The sequence below is a fragment of the Pinus tabuliformis genome, chromosome 8, assembly GCF_031772625.1.
Source record: "Pinus tabuliformis cultivar Carrire ecotype Pingquan chromosome 8, CPIR1, whole genome shotgun sequence".
NCBI lineage: Eukaryota > Viridiplantae > Streptophyta > Pinopsida > Pinales > Pinaceae > Pinus > Pinus tabuliformis.
In genome coordinates this window covers 584,613,895-584,632,072 of record NC_142294.1, presented here as the reverse complement: position 1 = coordinate 584,632,072, position 18,178 = coordinate 584,613,895, and positions in this window count along the sequence as shown.

The following is an 18,178-nucleotide window of genomic DNA, read 5'->3' as shown; positions in this document are numbered from 1 at the left end:
CTTGCTCGGGCTTTGTCTTCACCTCAGCTTCGATACCATGTTAAGTTATGGTATGTTCTATGCTTATAATAGTTTGCTTCTTTTTCTTATTATATTCCATAGATTAGCAATCACATACATAACATAAAGTGCAGATAGAACATTAAACAATCGACAAAAAACAAGCCATGACAAGAGACACAAGATGTGGCAGCTAGCCACGGAAAAACCCCACAATGTGTGGGGAAACCCTTTGATCAAATCTTATTTTATCTTCATTAATTCAGCAGAGAGGAATAGTACAATAAATCTTATTCATATCAGCAGTAGCAAACCCTAGATCAGCAACATCAACATTAGCGACTTCATTATCAAACTAGGGCAGACGATATCTCACAAACCGACCATCAGATTGACTTCATTCCACAACCAAAAGTTGCAGCTTCGAGAGGAGATTCAGATGAACCTACAACGTGGTTTAGATGAGGAGATCTTCTACGCCACACAGGTCAATCTTTACTTCTGCATTTGCAGCTTCAGTTTCAGTAGTTTCCAGCTTCAAACTAGGGCAGTCGATATCTTGCAAAATGTTCGTCGGATTGACTTCATTCCACCACCAAAAGTTACAGCTTTCAGAAGAGGTTCAGATGAACCTACAACACAATTCCAAAGAGGGGATCTTCTAGGACATGTAGGTCAATCTTTACTTCTGCATTTGCAGCTTTAGTTTCAGCAGTTTCCTGCTTCACATGTGTAAGAGAGAGACCCATTTTTACACAGTATAGAAGAGACTCATTTCTACGCAGTAGAGAGAGAGATGTGATGAGAAGTGTGAGTGAAAATGAGGAAAAGTCCTCTTATATTTATACACAACATTGGTTTTTGAATAGATGCGATTGTTGGGCTTCTGAGCCTACAAGAGTTGTAGGTCGGCTTGATAATAATTCCATAATCAAAATAAATTCATATCTCCATGAATACTTATCGGAATTGAATGATATTTATATCAATCCTACACCTCTCGATGAGAGGAATCTAATAAAAATATTATCAGCCATGAATAAGATGACCCACATGAAGTTTTTCCATGGTTGCCAATTTTAACAAATTATACCTAATTTCCTTGAAATTTCTTTTTCCTTTAAGGCTTCCATTTCATAAAAGTAAATATCAAAGCTATTTTCTTTTGAGTAACTTTTTCAATATAGAAAAGACCAATGGGAGGCTTTTGACAACTTTATTTTCCTGGGATTTTAAAAAAAATAAGTTATTCGCACAAATCTTGCTAAAAATTGAATATTTACAGAGGGAGAAGGGGTTACCTCCTCAATTGAAGAATTTTTTCAAGATAAGGCTGTTGACAGGAAGAAAATCTCCCTTTCCTGATAGATCTTTCAATATGAATGTAGAAGGGCCTATCTTCTCGTTGATTTGGAATGGTCCAAGCCACATTTTCTAGAACTTACTGCATTTTTCTTTATCCTCATGAGCTTTGTCCCACTTCCAAACTAGATCACCAACTTGTAAATGTTTTGAGTCGGTTGAAGTTGCATCGAATGATGACTTAATAATCTGTTGATTTTTTGCATGTATAATTTATGTTTTCTCCCTTCCTTCTTCTAATTTCAGGATCTGATCATGTCTTAGTTGAATAGAAGATGAGGGACTTTCTTCAATAAATTGCACTAAAGCTAGTGATGGAAGTACTAATTTTGCTAGTATGACAACTTCCTTTCCATACACTAGGTTAAATGGAGAAGTGCTGATGGAAGCCTTCTGTGTTATGCGGTCAGCCCATAGTGCAAATATCAAATATTTATGCTAGTTTTTATGATTTTGTTCAATAGTTCTCTTAATGATTTTGATAAGATTTTTGATTGTAGATTCTGCTAAGCCATTACCCTGAGGATAGTAGTTTGCAGAATACTTCAATTTAAATCCCCTTTTGATAGCAAACTCAAATATAGAATTTCCAGAGAAGTAAGATGCATTATAAAAAATAAGATCATTTGGGACACCAAACATGGTAATAACGAATTGATCTATGAATTCAATGATTGCTTCAGAGTTTGTTGTCTTCAAAGGAATTGCTTCAACCCACTTAGTAAAGTAATCGGTAGCTATAAGGATATACCTATGCTATTTGGATGAATGTGGAGTGATTTTCCCAATGATATCCAATCCCCATTGTTCAAAACACTACTCAATGTTGACTGGTTGCAAAGGGAAAGCTGGTTTCCTTTGTCTTCCACTAATGGTTTGACGACTTTGTCGTTTCCTTACATATTCATGAGAATCTCTAAACAAGGTGGGAAAATAATATCCAACATGAATGATTTTGTGAGTTGTTATCAGCTCCAAAATGTCCTCCTGCTAGTCCGTCATGTAGTTTCTGCAAGACCTTTTGTGCTTCAACTTTTCTAAGCATCTTAAAAGAATTGAATCATAATTTCGTCTAAATAATACATCATCTACAATTATGAAGTTTTTTTCTTTCAATCTTATGGCATGTTTGTTTTTATAAGAAATATTAGAAGGAGCATTTCCATTTTTCAAATAGAAAATCAGATCTGCATATTGGGATTCAGGATTAGAGGTACTTATCTGATTTATTTCTTCAGTATCTTTGGTACTTTTAGGTTCTTGAATGTTAGAAGCTCCTACTAATAGCCTTCAAAAACCTTGGCCTTTCACAATTTTTGCTGGTTTAATTTCCAAGTCATATTCTTGTAATGTTGTGACCCAATTTGCTCTTTTTTCTCCTAATTCCCTATGAACTAGTAATTTCTTACTGTTGAAAAAGGGACTATAACTTTTGTGTGAGATTTTAAGAGAAAGGGTCATGTTTAATGGCTTTGTATACAACAAAGGCTTGTTTTTCAACTTCTGAGTAATTAAGTTCAACACCTTGAAGGTTTGAACTATAAAATGAGATTGGGGCTTCTAAGTTTTGATTGTTAATTTGTGTCAGCACTACTGCATAAGATGAATCAAATGCAAGGGTATGTAACATGAAATGATTTGAAAAATTAGGAGTTCTTAAAGCAGGGGCATTTATGATTGATTGTTTGATAGAATAAAATGCCTCTTTTTCTGCAGGCCCCCATCTAAACACTGAATTTTTCTTGATCATGGTTTGTAATGGCAAAACACTCTGGGAGAAATCTGGAACAAATCTTTTTACAAAGTTAATTTTACCTAAAAATGAATGCATGGATTTTTTATTATGACGGAATGGAATATCAGAAATTTCTTTGATTCTATCTGGATCAATATAAATACCATGTTTTGAAACAATGAAGCCCAAGAGCTTACCTTGATCAGGATTGAAAAAATACTTCTTTGGATTAAGTGAAATTCCATACCTTTTGCAGCGTTGAAAGATTTGTTTCAAATCATGCAAATGGTTTGACCTCTTCTTAGAGAATACAGTAATATCATACAAATAGACAACTACTAACCTATTGATTAATCCTTTGAATACTATGTCCATCGCTCTTTGAAATGTAGCTCCAGCATTGATAAGTCCAAAAGACATTTTTTGGTAGGCATAAGTTCCCCACTTGGTTCTAAAAGTAGTTTTGAGTCTGTCATCAGGGTGTACCAAAATTTGGTTATAACCCAAAAAACCATCTAAAAAGGAAATCAGTTCAGAACCTACTACTGAATGAAGTGTTTGTTCCATGGGTAAAGGGAAGTTATCCTTTTGACTTGCTTTGTTAAGATTTCTAAAATCAATACAAGTTCTAATGTCATCACTTTTCTTTCATACTGGCACCATATTGGACACCCAGTTTGAATGTCTAAAAGGAAAAATTATCTTAGCTTTCAAGAGTTTGTTTAATTCAACTTTTATTTGACTCTCTAAGTTAGAATCAATTTTCCTTAACTTCTGTTGTACTAGTTTTTGTTCAGAAAGCATTGGAATAGTATGTTGAATGATATATGTATTATATGTTTTCAAATCATCATATTTCCAAGCGAAGACATTTTTGTATTTATGTAATAATCTAATGAATGAAATTCCTTCTTTTGAAGAAATTCCTAATCCCAAAATGATGTTTTGTGGATTACGCTCAGTACCAAGGTTTATTAATTCAAATCTCAAAGTGGAACTCTGGAGATTTGAATTAGTAACTTGTTTAAACCTCTCTTTGATATCATAAAGATCTTCAAGGTTGACCACTGGTTTAGGTATTGAGTTTTCTTCTTGCTTTCCCTTCATTTGAAGGTCATGATCACTTTCATCAATAATTTGATCATGATAGGATTTGTCAGAAGTTAATAAATTTAAAATGTTTTCATCGTGATTGAATACTCGCCAATTAGTGACATTATCAGGAATTGATGGTCTAAAAATTAACTCTACTGAGAATCTATTTGGGCTGTAATCTTCAGATGGAAGGAGTTTGGAAGCAACATTAGCTAGTAAATCTGCTGCTGAATTCTGGGACCTAGGGATGGGAGAAATATTGAATGATAAAAATTAAGATATAAGGTCCTGTACCAAAGACTGATAGTGTTTAAGGTGACTAGAAAGGCAATGAATTTTATTTCTCACTTGTTTTATAATAATTTCTGAATCACCGAACACTTTCAAATATTGAACTTTAATACCAATTGCTTTGTAGAGTCCTTGAATCAAGGCTTCATATTCCGTTGTATTGTTTGTGGGTTCAAATTCTAACCTGCATGATAACATGGTATTTTCCCCCTCAGGACTAACTAAAATACATTCTACTCGTGCACCTTCACTAGATTTAGACCCATCAAAATATAATGACCAAAAGAAAGGTTTATCTACAGTTTTATTTGCACTTTCCTCAGCAATTTTAACACATCTTGATGTATATGTTTTTGAGAAAAATTCAATTTGAGATGTTAAATTATTAACTGAGAAAGGTGATGGTTGAGCGCTAAAATTGCCAAAGAATGATTCAGATAAGTAGTTCCCCAAAATGTTCTTATTGAATGCTATTGGTTGATTTTCTTATTTGAATTCAGTAACAGTATGGGTCATGTGTTTCTCCAGATCAATCTTGATCTGGTTTGGCTTTCTTTTATAAGGTAGCCACATATGAGACCAATCGCTGGAAATATAACCATGAAGTTTCTCAGACTAGTCTCTACTCAAAATCAAACCATAGAATTCAGGTATATTAGCAATTAAAATATCAATTCTCTGAACCACTCTTGGATCAGCTGATAACCTAATAGTAACTGAGTTGATTTCTCCTAAAACCCGGACCTTAGTTCTATCTAACTAGATAATATGAATTGCAGACTTTTGGGGTTCAATGTTCAGTTTAGAACAAACCAAAGCTGGCATTATATTAGAGGAAGCCTCTAAGTCAATCAAATAGTTGTGTACATTTCTATTATAGATGTCATAAGTTAAGAGAAAAGGAGGAGTATGGGAATTGGATCTAACCCTGATTAAAACAACATCAGTAGCTTCTACTCTAGCAGGAGGTGGTTTACCTGTCTCATTAGAATTTTGGTTGATGTTTGAGTTTATTAAGCTCAAACATAGTGATGTTTTCCCTTGTTTTCTTCATGTCTTAAATAATATTGTAGTCCATAGAATCCGTAACTACTAATGTTTTAGATGTTGGAGGTGGATTTGAAGCTGATGGCTGATTTTGGGATGGGATCGTTGTAGATTTATTTGTGGAAACTTTTTCCTTGGTAGTAGTACCTGCATTCCTTTTCTTTTGAGTTATTTGAATAGGTTCAGGAGTACCCTTACTCCTCGTAGTCATAGGGAAAGCTTCATGTTCATTTTCTGTATCAGAATTAGGCAAAATAAAGTCCCACATCCCATGACATTCTACAGTTTCCTCTTCTTCAGGTTCTTCAGATGATAAAACTGTTTCTTCCTCTTCTTCCTCTTCGAGATTTAAGTCTGCATTGGATATAGCATTTGGTGGTTTTGATTTAGGTTTCTTAAAGTTTCTAAATGGCCTTTTTGTTGAAGTCTCAGCTACTTGCTTCTTGATTTCTACCATTTCATTTGACATAGTCTTGAGAACTTTTTGGAGACCCTCCATATCATATGGATCTTTAGGCATTTTCTTCTTTGAATCATCTTTGAAAGAGACATTTTTGGATTTTCTGTCTTCAAGAGCAGCTTTCCTTTCTAAAGCAATAATGTGTTTCTCTACAGTAAGTGCCTCTTTCATGTTTTCAGTTAGAGTTGGTTTTGCAACTCTATCTACAAAAATAGCTATATTTGAAGGTAAAGCCGTTATATGCCATTTTCTTCTGATTTTCTCACTCAGTTTAGGGCAGTTGGAATCTTATTCAAGATTTTATTAAACCGTGAATTGCACTCCTTTATGGGTTCTTTAGATTATATCCTAATATTTGAGAGCTCATTGATTAACATTGCTAGAGATCTATCATCACCGTATTTAGTCAAGGACTGTTCTTGAAAAATTTCCAACTTGTAATGGATCTTGACGGCAAGGAAAAATACCAAGACGCAGCTGATCCTTGTAAGGTATAAGGGAAAAGCCTAAAAACAACATCTTCCTATGTGACTCCTTTTAGGTTAACTGCCAACATGAAGTTGTTAATATGCTCATTGGCTTATATTCCTACATCTGGATTAAATTTCGACAACCATTTTTCAAGATTTGCTGGCAATGGATGTAATGGTGCAGGCATCGTGACTACACCAAGATTATTCCATGGATTTTTAGCCATTGTACAACGAATACTAGATGATATTTCCGATGAAATTCCAGATGTTTGGGAAGGAAATGATATTGAGGTTTAAGGTGGTTGAGATTTGAAGTTCCAAATCCCTGTTGGACAACAATGTGTAATGGAGGAGTGGATGGTTGACTTCACACCAGAGAAGATGAAATGGAGGATGATGATGAGAAAACATCACTATCAGGTCCTTCAGTTGCTTTTCTTTCCCATTTCCTTTTCAATAAACGCAAATAAGTAGGTTCAATACTAAGCTTTCCGCTCTCAAGTTAGGTGAGGTGATGAGGTGGAATTAATTGTGAAGTCTCACTGCCTTGAGATACCTCAGATTTCTGTGGTGAGATGAAAAGCCTTGAATTTTATGGATAAGAGACTATACTTTAGCAGGCTCAGGAGTTAATCGTTCTGGGGTATGTTGGGGTTGAGCAGTGGTAGTAGTCTCCTCTTCTTCTCGTTTGAAGACTGGGGTTCCATCATTCAAAGGAGAGGTCGGAGGTGAAGTGGAGAGAGATTTACTCTCAGAATGGGTTGTAGATTTGGTTTTTCTCGCCATTCACAGTTCATGCCCTCCTTCAAGCGCCAAAAATGTTGAAGCCTTGAAAATCGTTGCATCAACATCGGGGAAAACCACCTAGTCTGGACCTTAAAGGCAGGTCCTTTTTTGTTTGGTGTGGTGGCTCCAATTGGATATAGTGGGACCAGTTTCCCAATGATTTGTAAATAAGATGGATAAGTGGTTTATTTTCTATTATCTAATGGTAATGATGAATGATTTATTCTAAAACGTAAAATTATAAACAACTAATCTATCCCGGGAAATTTCCACTTTAGTGTAACTTTTGATGATCTTTATTTACAAATAGGCATATAGATGACTCCATTGATAAACAAAGGCATTCATCCGTATGATAATTACTTTGTTCAAGTAGTTGAACAAAGTAATCATTAAAACCTTATTACACTATTCTTGATATATCATTGACATAAATATGATTGAAAGAATAACATTCCTTCAACATTCAATAGTGTTAAGTATAAGGACTACTGTTAAAACACATACATATATCCAATGATAGCAGGATTGAATAAATGTTGATTCATATAAACGAATGGAGAAAAGGCATAGATTATATTACCATATGCTATTTGGATGCCTTTTGATATCAATTGCATTCAGATTCCATCTTCTAACTTAGAAATACTCTCACAAAAAGTAGTAGTGCATATCTCATCAAAGTATTCTTCATTAAAATTCAGAATATAGGCCCAGTCTTCATAAAAACAATATATCGAAAGCACAATAGTGTGACTCTCGATCCAAGTTGAATACAAAAATTGAGGACCCTTTCTAAAGACATGAAAGGGTCTATAAATACTATCTAAGCTAACTGAATATGAAATAAAAGAGCTGTTAGGTGGTATAACCAAAACATGAAAATTTCCTTAAAGTAGGCCAACTTGGAGTCGGTAGAATGATTCACTATTTCGGCCGATCATCCTTTGGGTCGAGCTGGTAGATAGCAAGCATTGGTTGCAATTCCATAGGGTGACTCAGATGTGAATGCAGTTGGGTTGAATACGTAGCATCGTGAATTTTGGGAATCATGTAGCCGATCGCATTTGTTAAACATTTGAGTGTTGCCCTTTGATTGTATGGTTTCACTAGGAAGAACCAAAAGGTGTCCCAAGTTAAACTTTGGATGCCTTTCTTCTTTCGTCAGTTGCAATTGCCATTCTAGGAAAAGAATTTCCTTGTGTCATTCTAGAATTTTAGGTAGATTTGTAGCTTGGCCTTCACTGGTTTCTTGCTAGGCAAAAAAGATTGTTAATGTCTCATCAACCTGTTCCAAATTCTGTCTTGCGTCAACTAATTTGTCAATCATTGACGAAGCAATCTCATAGAGGGGCTCAGTAAGGGAAATATTATGACATAGTACATTTAATTGTTTAATCAATGCCTTATTGATTTGGATAGCTTCAAACCTGAACTCTGCTGGTTGAGGAAAACTTTTGAACCTTTCTATCTGTTGTGATAGTTGAGCGATTTGCTCATCTTTTTTTTTGCTCATTTGTTCATTCATTGTCTTTAGCTTGGCCAATGCTAAAGAAAACTCTTTTTGTTTCTGCACTGCACTCTGATCTATTATCTGCTTTTCCTTGAGCAATTTCTCATTTAGTTGGTTGTTTATATGTTGTTGAGCTGCTAACTGCTATTATAATTTCTCTATTCTCTATTGTCTTTCGGATACCTGTGCCTCCAATGAAACAATTGTCTGATCTTTTTCCTTGAGTAAATTGCTCACTTCTGACGCTTTATCCATAGTGGCTACTGAATATGCCTTGGCATATTGAGAGAGTTTTGTGAGGTATTTGGAAAGATTGAATTCTTCTTTCCATACCACATTATCCATCTCTATTTGTGTAGGTAAAAGGGAAGATTAATCAAGTCTTCTCTTTTCCTTTGTCTTTTTACTATAGCCCTAGCTGTAAAAGACATCTAAAGGTGGTATTTTTCTATATGCAAAACAATTTCATCCAATGGATCCTTAGGAATTATCTCAACATATTTACTTATAGGTAGGCTATTGGTTCCTTTAGTTGAAACCCTACTTATTGCTCTCTTGTGACCAATTGTCACCTCAGGCATGCTGAAACCCAATGAACTCTCAGGATTGCTTATAATGGAATCAAATTGTTACCATTCTTTAAGGAGCTTGGGATCAATCTGAGTATCTATATCCATGTGTTCACTGCCTTTTCCTTGTTCTTTCTCCTATGCTTTCCTCTGAGCTGGTGTTTTTCCTTTCTCAGGAATTTTTTCCACAACAGGAAATTTTTCAATGATTTGGTGCTCATGCTCACTTGAATGGATTGCTAGGGTGGTGGCTAATAAGTCTAGAGGCAGAGTTTGCAACCTCTGCTCTCTAAGCGTATTAAACACTTCTAGCCCTTCATCTTGATACCTGACCCTAGCCAATGTTTTTACCTGAAATAATGATTCTGCTGAGGAAAATAGGTCATCAAAGTCATCCTTCTCATGATCAAACTTTGCAAGTTTGGCTTGTTCAAGAACATTATAGGCAACTTTTCTTGGATTGTTTGTCTATTGGGAATTGTCGCAAGATTGAGCATTTTTATTTTTTCTGCCTCCTTTTCTACATGTTTGTAATCATGGAGAGTGTAAACACCACATATTAAAGGAAATGTAGGACATAGCTATTTTTTGGAATTTTTAAGTGTTTTGGATGTTCCTTCCATTATTATCTGGTAGGGCAATTCCTGAGCTAACAACGTATCGGGCACATACAGGGGAAGGACATGGGGTTTTGTAAGGCTACCAAAAAGCCTTATATAAGTGAATTTGTCTTCTCCGAACCAATTACCTATTGCAGTGAAGTCGATCCCTGCTTCCTCGGAAATCCTGGGGGAAGGCTTATCAAAAATAGGATAGTAGAAAAGCAACATAAAACCATTGCAAATTTTGTACAAATGATCTTTGTAGTTAGCCTTCCATAACATTTGATGATAAATGTGGATTGGCTTAGGGTCTTCGGGAGTCCATCTCCATCCAAGTATCGGATATTCAGAACTAAAGAAAAGAGTATCCATAATATAAGCACTGTAATAAAAAGGGGGAATGGTCCTGGTAGTTTTACGTGAATTTGATCTGAATTCTAGAATTGTTGTGGCTAATTTGTTGGAAAAAATGTTTGCCCAGTCCATCACATAACAGTTGATGGCTGCCTCCATTAGAGGGACCATTTCAATAGTAAACTTGGCAGAGTCATTTATTCCCCACATTCTACACATCATTGCTCTAGCATAATAGTAAGGAGAAGCTAATGAGTCCACAAAGTACATACCTGATGGTTCATGCTTGTGCTTCTGGGGAAAATGTCTCCGCTGGCTAATCGGGGCTGATTCTGTCTTGTTTTCTTTTGCAAATTTTTCAAGGAAGGCTTTGTTGTACCGCTTTTCAGGCTCAGGCAAGTGATACATTTTCCTTAGATAACTAGGTTGAAACGAGTCAAATATCCTCCCATCAATTGTGCAAAATGTTCTGTTCGAGACTGGAATTTCCTCTACCACCCATCTCACTACATCAGTATATAGGAGGATTTTTTCTCATGCTGCTATTCTATGCAAATATGAACAAGCTAAATCTTTGAGGGATGCTTCCGATTAGTTACTCTAGTCAGCTATAGCTTCCTATGATATTTCCTCAAGCTCCTTTGCTTCTATTAGATTGTAGATACTCTCCCAGCTCGTATTTCCAAGACCGAGGCACGTAGTGTCTGAGATTAACCCTTTTTTGCATGGTCCAGGATCCTTGGTTGGCTGCACTGCCGCTATAGGAGCCACTGCTGCGGATTTCTTTGATCTCTTTCCCATCTGTTTCAAATTCCTAATTTCAGCGGAATTCTGCACAAGTGATTGGAAAAACAATGATACAGAGAAATGCTACTACAGACCAATATGATAATGAAAAAGAGTTACGTCTATCAGCAGGTGATAATGGATTACAGTAGGATTGCCGCGAATAAAATCTAAAGAAAATATCTACCCTTAACTACTTCATTGATTATCCGTTTAACCTATCAATCATGGTAAAGGAATTTTTAAATTCCCATCATGTCGTTTATAGGCCAAATGATTCATTCAAGCATGGCTTAGATTTCTTTGATGGATAATTAGTGATAATTTGTAAATCGGCAATCGGTAACGTGAAAGGAAATGCTTTAATGCTTGTTTTAAACATCTCCGGTCACCTAAAGGTGATATAATGCATGCAAACCTTTAAGATATATCCTTGAGATACACACCTCATTAATGCATCACAATCGGGGAATGGATTCGGGCTTTATTGCCATGTCAATGCAATTTTGCTGATAGCCAATTGCGATATGCTTTATCACATCGGAGGATTTAAGTCTACCTCCCATCATGTGTTGACTTGTATTGCCGATTGCTAATGGAAATACGCTTTATCACATGAAAGAATTCAAAATACTCTATGACGTTGTTGCTTTGGAATTTACCTTCTTCGATATCTGATTGCGATATGCTTTTCGGATCAGAGAGAATGGATGTATCTTTGTGCATGCTTCCTTTTTTATTGCGATATGCAACCTTATGATCACTTTGTCGCAATATCGAAGAGTTGTATAATAGTTTAAAGCCATACTTTATTTCTATTCAAAAGGATTTTAAAATTTTCATTTACGTTAAACATTTTAATAAGGGTTTTTCTTATGATGGGTTGATACCAATTTATTTACACATCTAAGTTTATTTTAAAAGGGACGCATTTCATATTATGATTTTGTATAGAATTTTTATGAAATGGGGTTTGTTGTACGACACAACAATTCCCTCAAAGCGTGTACATGAACAGCGCGTAGCTCATGTATTCTTCAAAGAATCAATGTCTTTCGCCGGAGTCTATAACACCGACCACCTACCTAACCAAGGCTACTTGGTATCCACCATAAAATGTTATATGAGATAAGTTATCTGAGAGCTTTTATGAGATAATGAATTCATTTCCATAAAACATACATTCCGGAATAGAAACTCAGTAATTAGTCAGATAGATGTGTAGAGATTCAAAACATATGGGAGGACTCATCTTGTTATCTAGCCCTCCTTCTAGCACAAAAATGTTGATGGTGTTGGACTCGCCAACATGTAAGGGCTTCTCCTTGGTAGGAAGTCCCAATTAGACCTCATACCCTTCGGTGTAGGAGTCCCAACAGTGGGTTCTACGGTAATGCCATGACTGCAATTTCACTCAGAGGCAAGTAAGATGTCCCTGATGGTAGCAAAGGTGTGATAGTTGTAACAAGCCAAGGAAGGTGCATGAAAGGTTCTTACACACTGAGGGTGAGGTGACTATGCCATTGGAAACCTGTAATAGTACGTGGCTTGGAAGGGAACACACAATCGAAGATGCATCACAAGCTGGAAAGCAAGTTAGTGACCAATCCAGAGTGATTGTTAAACCCAAAACACATTTCAAAAATATTCATACATACTTATACAGAATATTCCATACATGCATGCGTAAGAAAACAAATATATATATGCATGAAACGTGTTGGCTCTGTTATATTAAGTGTAAGTTCTAGTCATACAATACATACATTTCAAACCACTGTTGGGTGCTAAAAGGTGTCTTTTAAAACTCCTAATTACCTGACATTAATTATCAACCTAGGTAAGTCCTTTTGTTTAAAGAGTGTACACAATACGTGCAAGCTATAAATCTAGAGAGTAACACTTTTTAAGTTGAAGTATAAAACTTGATACAAGAGTAAACGGATGCATTTATAAAACTCAAGCTGCAACTGTTAACGGAAATATTACATCCAAGCATCAAGACTTAATCTTCAACTGAAATCATAATAAAATCTGAAGCAAGCAATTCAATTGAAAATAGCATCAACCGAGAGAATAGTAGCATTAACCAATCTCTTTCAGCTGATTCTATATGAATCACACTATATCTCAATTAAGCAATTCGAATGGAAAGGATGGCAACTGAGAGTTTAGTAGTATTAACCAATCTCTTTCAGCTGATTCTATACTAACCACACTCTCATCGTAATCAACCAAAAATCAATGTCTTAACTGATAATTAATTCAACTTGCAGTGAGCATAAATGAAATCAAATGACAAAGTTGCGAAGTACATGAGATCAGAATAAAGGAAACTAAACTAACTTCAATGTAAACTCAAAGGAAATTAGAAGATATCAAATGGAATAAACTCGTAGGAAATGCAAATATATAAAATAGAATAAATTTACATGAAATGGAGAAGTATCAAACAGGGAATAGAAGTAAGATCCACAAAAGACCAGGCCCTAGCTACCAGCGAATACTGCCGAGCTACTTCAGAATATCCGAATGACAAGCAATGCAAATTATATATTAATCATTAAATTCACTCCTCATTACAATACGATCTCTCCTTCAAAATAACATTCCGTATATTGAAATATCAATTAAGATCCCAATCGAAAAGCTAAATCTCTCCATTATCCCCTCTCCTCCTATCATATCTTATCCTATCTCTAATCTATATCCCTCTTTGATCTCTGTTCTCATTTAAATACATAGAGAGAAAAGAGAAGTTACAACTGAGATGATTACAATATGATTCGCATTACAAAATTGGATTATTCACAACAATTGATCAAAAAGATCATATCTGAAATATCTTTCCATCAACATTCAATAGGAATAGGTCGAATTTGGTATCGCAACTGAGATAATTTGGAAAACGGCCGCAACAGTGAATCTGAGAAAAGTGTCTTCAGAGAACCTTCTGTTTCTCTTAATACGGACAGAATTTGGAAAAATTACCCCTTAGAAAACTAACTCGGTCCATTTTGAACAAAACCCATGTTTCGGATTTTTCAGATTCTTCTCCATTTGCCCGAAACATCCAATGCAAAATTGTCACTTCTTATTGCAGCGAATTTCTAAGCTGGAATATTTACTTATGAGTTGGAGATCAAATCTGCAATCTGGAAAATATCTTGGAGGTTAAAATGGTGAGTGATGTTACAACAAATTTATGAATAAACCATCATTGGCAAAATCATGCATAGTAATCATTATTTTATTAAAAATAAAGGAGAAGAAATACTTTTTTATCCATAAGAGCACAAATCATTATAAAATGGAATTATATGATAACTTATGATATATGACGTGATAAAGAAGGGTATAAATGGATGAAATATGTGTTAAAAAGTAATAATAATAATGACATATTAGTGGCCCAACACACTCCCAAATTGAATATAATGCATGTCCTCATGCAACTCGAAGCCTGTATATTAACCAAGCTATATAAAAAAGATGTTCATCTCAACTCATGAAATTGATGGAACAAATGGCTTCTTCCTCAAATAATGAATATTCAATTTTAGCAATGTTGATGTAGGCATAATAATTTTCACATTGACATTCAACTATATGTATATGAAGTTGTAGTAAAATATGATATAAGTAACAACAAAATTCATTAACCATTTTCTCAAAAACTACAAACCAGATTTTGTTGTTATGTTGCAAGTAGATTTCTACTATATTAATGCTTCTATGATCCAAAAATCAGATTGTTTTGATGCATGAACCATGAGATATAAAAAAAATGGTTGTAGGTGATAGTGCATGATCTTTGAAATGTGACAAACTAATTTAACTTGAAATATTTGGGTTTCTGTATTTTAATGATACCTCTTTGTTATCAAAAAATCACAAGAATTTAGTTCATATTGTTAAAGGTATACGCAAATCAATTTTTGCATTGTATAAAAATAAAATTGTATGCCTTAAATGAGAAATAAAGTAGAAAACGTTCATCATGTATGGAAATTCCTCCCGCAAACTGGAGAATGAGCATGCCTGCATGCAATGCTAGAAAACAAATTGAGGTGGTTGTGACAATCTGTCGAAATCTATGCTTGGTGTAAAACAACATGGAATAAGGGAGGTGTTGAGAATGAAAAAGAAGATCAATGGGTGATAAAACATATTAATGGCATGGTCATAAGAAAGAAATGAATGAAAGTAACACTCCCCCAAACTGAAAGATGATATATCTATGAAAAATGGGAAGTGGTAAAGATGTGGAATGAATGATGATAAATAATGCTCAATCGATTTTCATGAAATTCTCCTAAATTTTCAATAAATCAGAAACTTATGGTATTTTACCTCAAGTTTTACCTATGAAAAAATGTTGAATGACATGTATGGACTAGCATTTGTTGAAGGTGATGTATGCTGAGTTGATGCTAAAAGTGATGCAAAAGGTGGAATCCAAGCAAGCACATCATGTCTGAACAATTGTTTGCGTTCGCGAGTTGTTGTAGCCTCTGCTATTAGGTGCAATAGTGTGGCCTTGCTGTGAATAGAGTTTCCCCCCATAATTTTTTTTCTCCTATAAACAAATCACTATTTTGCATGCAAATTTCTTGAATCCATAGTTTTAGTTTTGAATAGCAATAGATAAGTCGTATGCAAAAATACCAATCAGAAAAAACTTTTGTATCAACGCAATACTAATGTTTTGTCAAATCAATAAGTAATGTGAGAGTGCAGTAATTATATCCCATGCTATCCCATAATGTATACCTTCCCCCTCCAATTGTAAAAGGGCGTCCATGACCATAAAGCATAGGAAAAGTGTTGTTCTGATGGCAAGGCAAGGGAATGAACAATACGATAGTAAATGAAGAAGAGTACACATATCAATGATAGGACGGAAAGAGGTATGGTAATAATGAGAGTAGAGTGTGTAAAGATAGTTATGAATAAGAGATAGGATGCTTTGGATTGATGATAAGTTATGTGGTAAGCAGAAAGGAAAGTACTATGCAAGAAAGATGTTTTTCTGACGGTATTCTAGCCGAAAATGATGCAATTGATTGGAAGACCATTTCTCATGCGTAAAGGCTTAAAACATGGAAAAATTAAGGAAATAACTTCCCCGATAAAAAGAGAGAATAAGGAAATGGTATTATAGTAATAATTGATGATAAGATATAACTTCAATACCATAAATAGAGCCTCTGCTACCAACAGGCATACATAGCCTCGATAGGGTTGCTTTTTAACCCATATGAGTCAGGATCCTCAATTTATAAATGAAGAGTTCCAGTGTTGTTTTATAGAAGAGATCAGTGTGCTCACGTGGTAACCAGATAACTACATTGCCATTCACTAGGATGTAGCAAAAGTGATTAGGACAACTCATGATGAGCCTCCTATTCCAATTTTGGCTATTCATTGGATCATAACCCTAGTGTGGTGGCCATCATGGGAATGTCACTTTGTTATAGCCTTATGAAAATGGTAGGCTGGCCCTTAATGAGACACCCTATCCTCCATCTGCAAACAAAATTTTGTTGTATTACACATTTTTATGATAAATAAAGGGAGGCTCAGTACTCCTTAAGAGCAGGGATGAAGGACAAAGTTTAAGATGTCAATAGAAAAAATATACCCATAATCTCATGTATTACAGATAGAGAAGATTATAACCATGAAGGGTGGAACCAATATGGTATTAAGATGATCAATCAGTATCATTTACAACAGAAAACAATGCGGTAAGGTAGTATATAAATAATTGTCCCTTTTCTTAAAAAGAATCTGTCATCGAGAAGTTGTCCTATTAAAGATCATAACGTGAATGGTATTAACTCGTTTCAATAGAATCCATAATTTTTGTACTCATAAAAGTAGTGTACTTCATGCCATGAAAGGGAATTAGTAAAATGTGGTTGACAGGAACTAGGAATAATCCCACAAGAGGAAGGAGGTGCTAATCAGAACACTCAAAACTTCACAAGAAGCAAAAAACTTGTTCCGAAGAGGGAACAACAAAAACACTCTAAAAGTGATGTTCCCTAGAGGGAACAAAAAAAACTCAAAAATGCTCAAAAAAGTGCTATTCCCTAGAGGGAACAACAAAAACTCAAAAAACACTAAAAAAAGAGTGTTGTTGCCTTTAGGGAATAACAACTATTCCCTTAAGGGAAGAACAAAAAACACTCCAAAAAAGTGTTGTTCCCTTGAAGGAACAACAAAAAAACACGCCAGAAAAAGTGTTTTTCCCTTAAGGGAACAACAAAACTCTAAAATTGATGTTCCCTAAAGGTAACAACAAAAACACTCCAAAAAAATTGTTATTCCTTTGAGGGAACAACAAAACTCTACAAGTGTTGTTCCCTTGAGGTAACAACAAAAAAACTGAAAAAAAGTGTTGTTCCTTTGAGGGAACATCAAAACTCTAAAAGTGTTGTTCCCTGGAGGGAACAGCAAAAACACTCTAGAAAAAGTGTTGTCCCATTGAGGGAACAACAAAACTCTAAAAGTGTTGTTCCCTAGAGGGAGCATCAAAAACACTCCAAAAAAAGTGTTGTTCCCTTTAGGGAACAAAAAAACTCTAAAAGTGTTGTTCCTTGGAGGGAACATAAAAAATAGTGTGAAAAAAGTGTTGTTCCTTTGAGGGAACAACAAAACATTAAAAGTGTTGTTCCCTAGAGGGAACAACAAAACACTCTAAAAGTGTTGTTCCCTTGACGGAACAACAAAACTCTAAAAGAGTTATTCCCTAGAGGGAACAACAAAAACACTCAAAAAAAAGTGTTGTTCCCTGGAGGGAACAACAGCTGTTCCCTGGAGGAAACATCAAAAAAATACTCAGAAAAAGCAACTGTTCCTTTGAGGGAACAGAAAAAAACACTTGGAAAAAGTGTTGTTCCCTTTAGGGAACAATATCTGTTCCCTGGAGGAAACAACAAAAGAAACAGTTGGAAAAAGTGATATTTTGTTTAGGGAAAGGGAATAGCAGTTGTTCCCTTGAGGGAACAACAAAATCATAATCAGAAAAAACGTGTTGTTCCCTATAGGGAACAACAAATAAACACTAAAAGAAAGTTTTGTTCCCTTGAGGGAACAA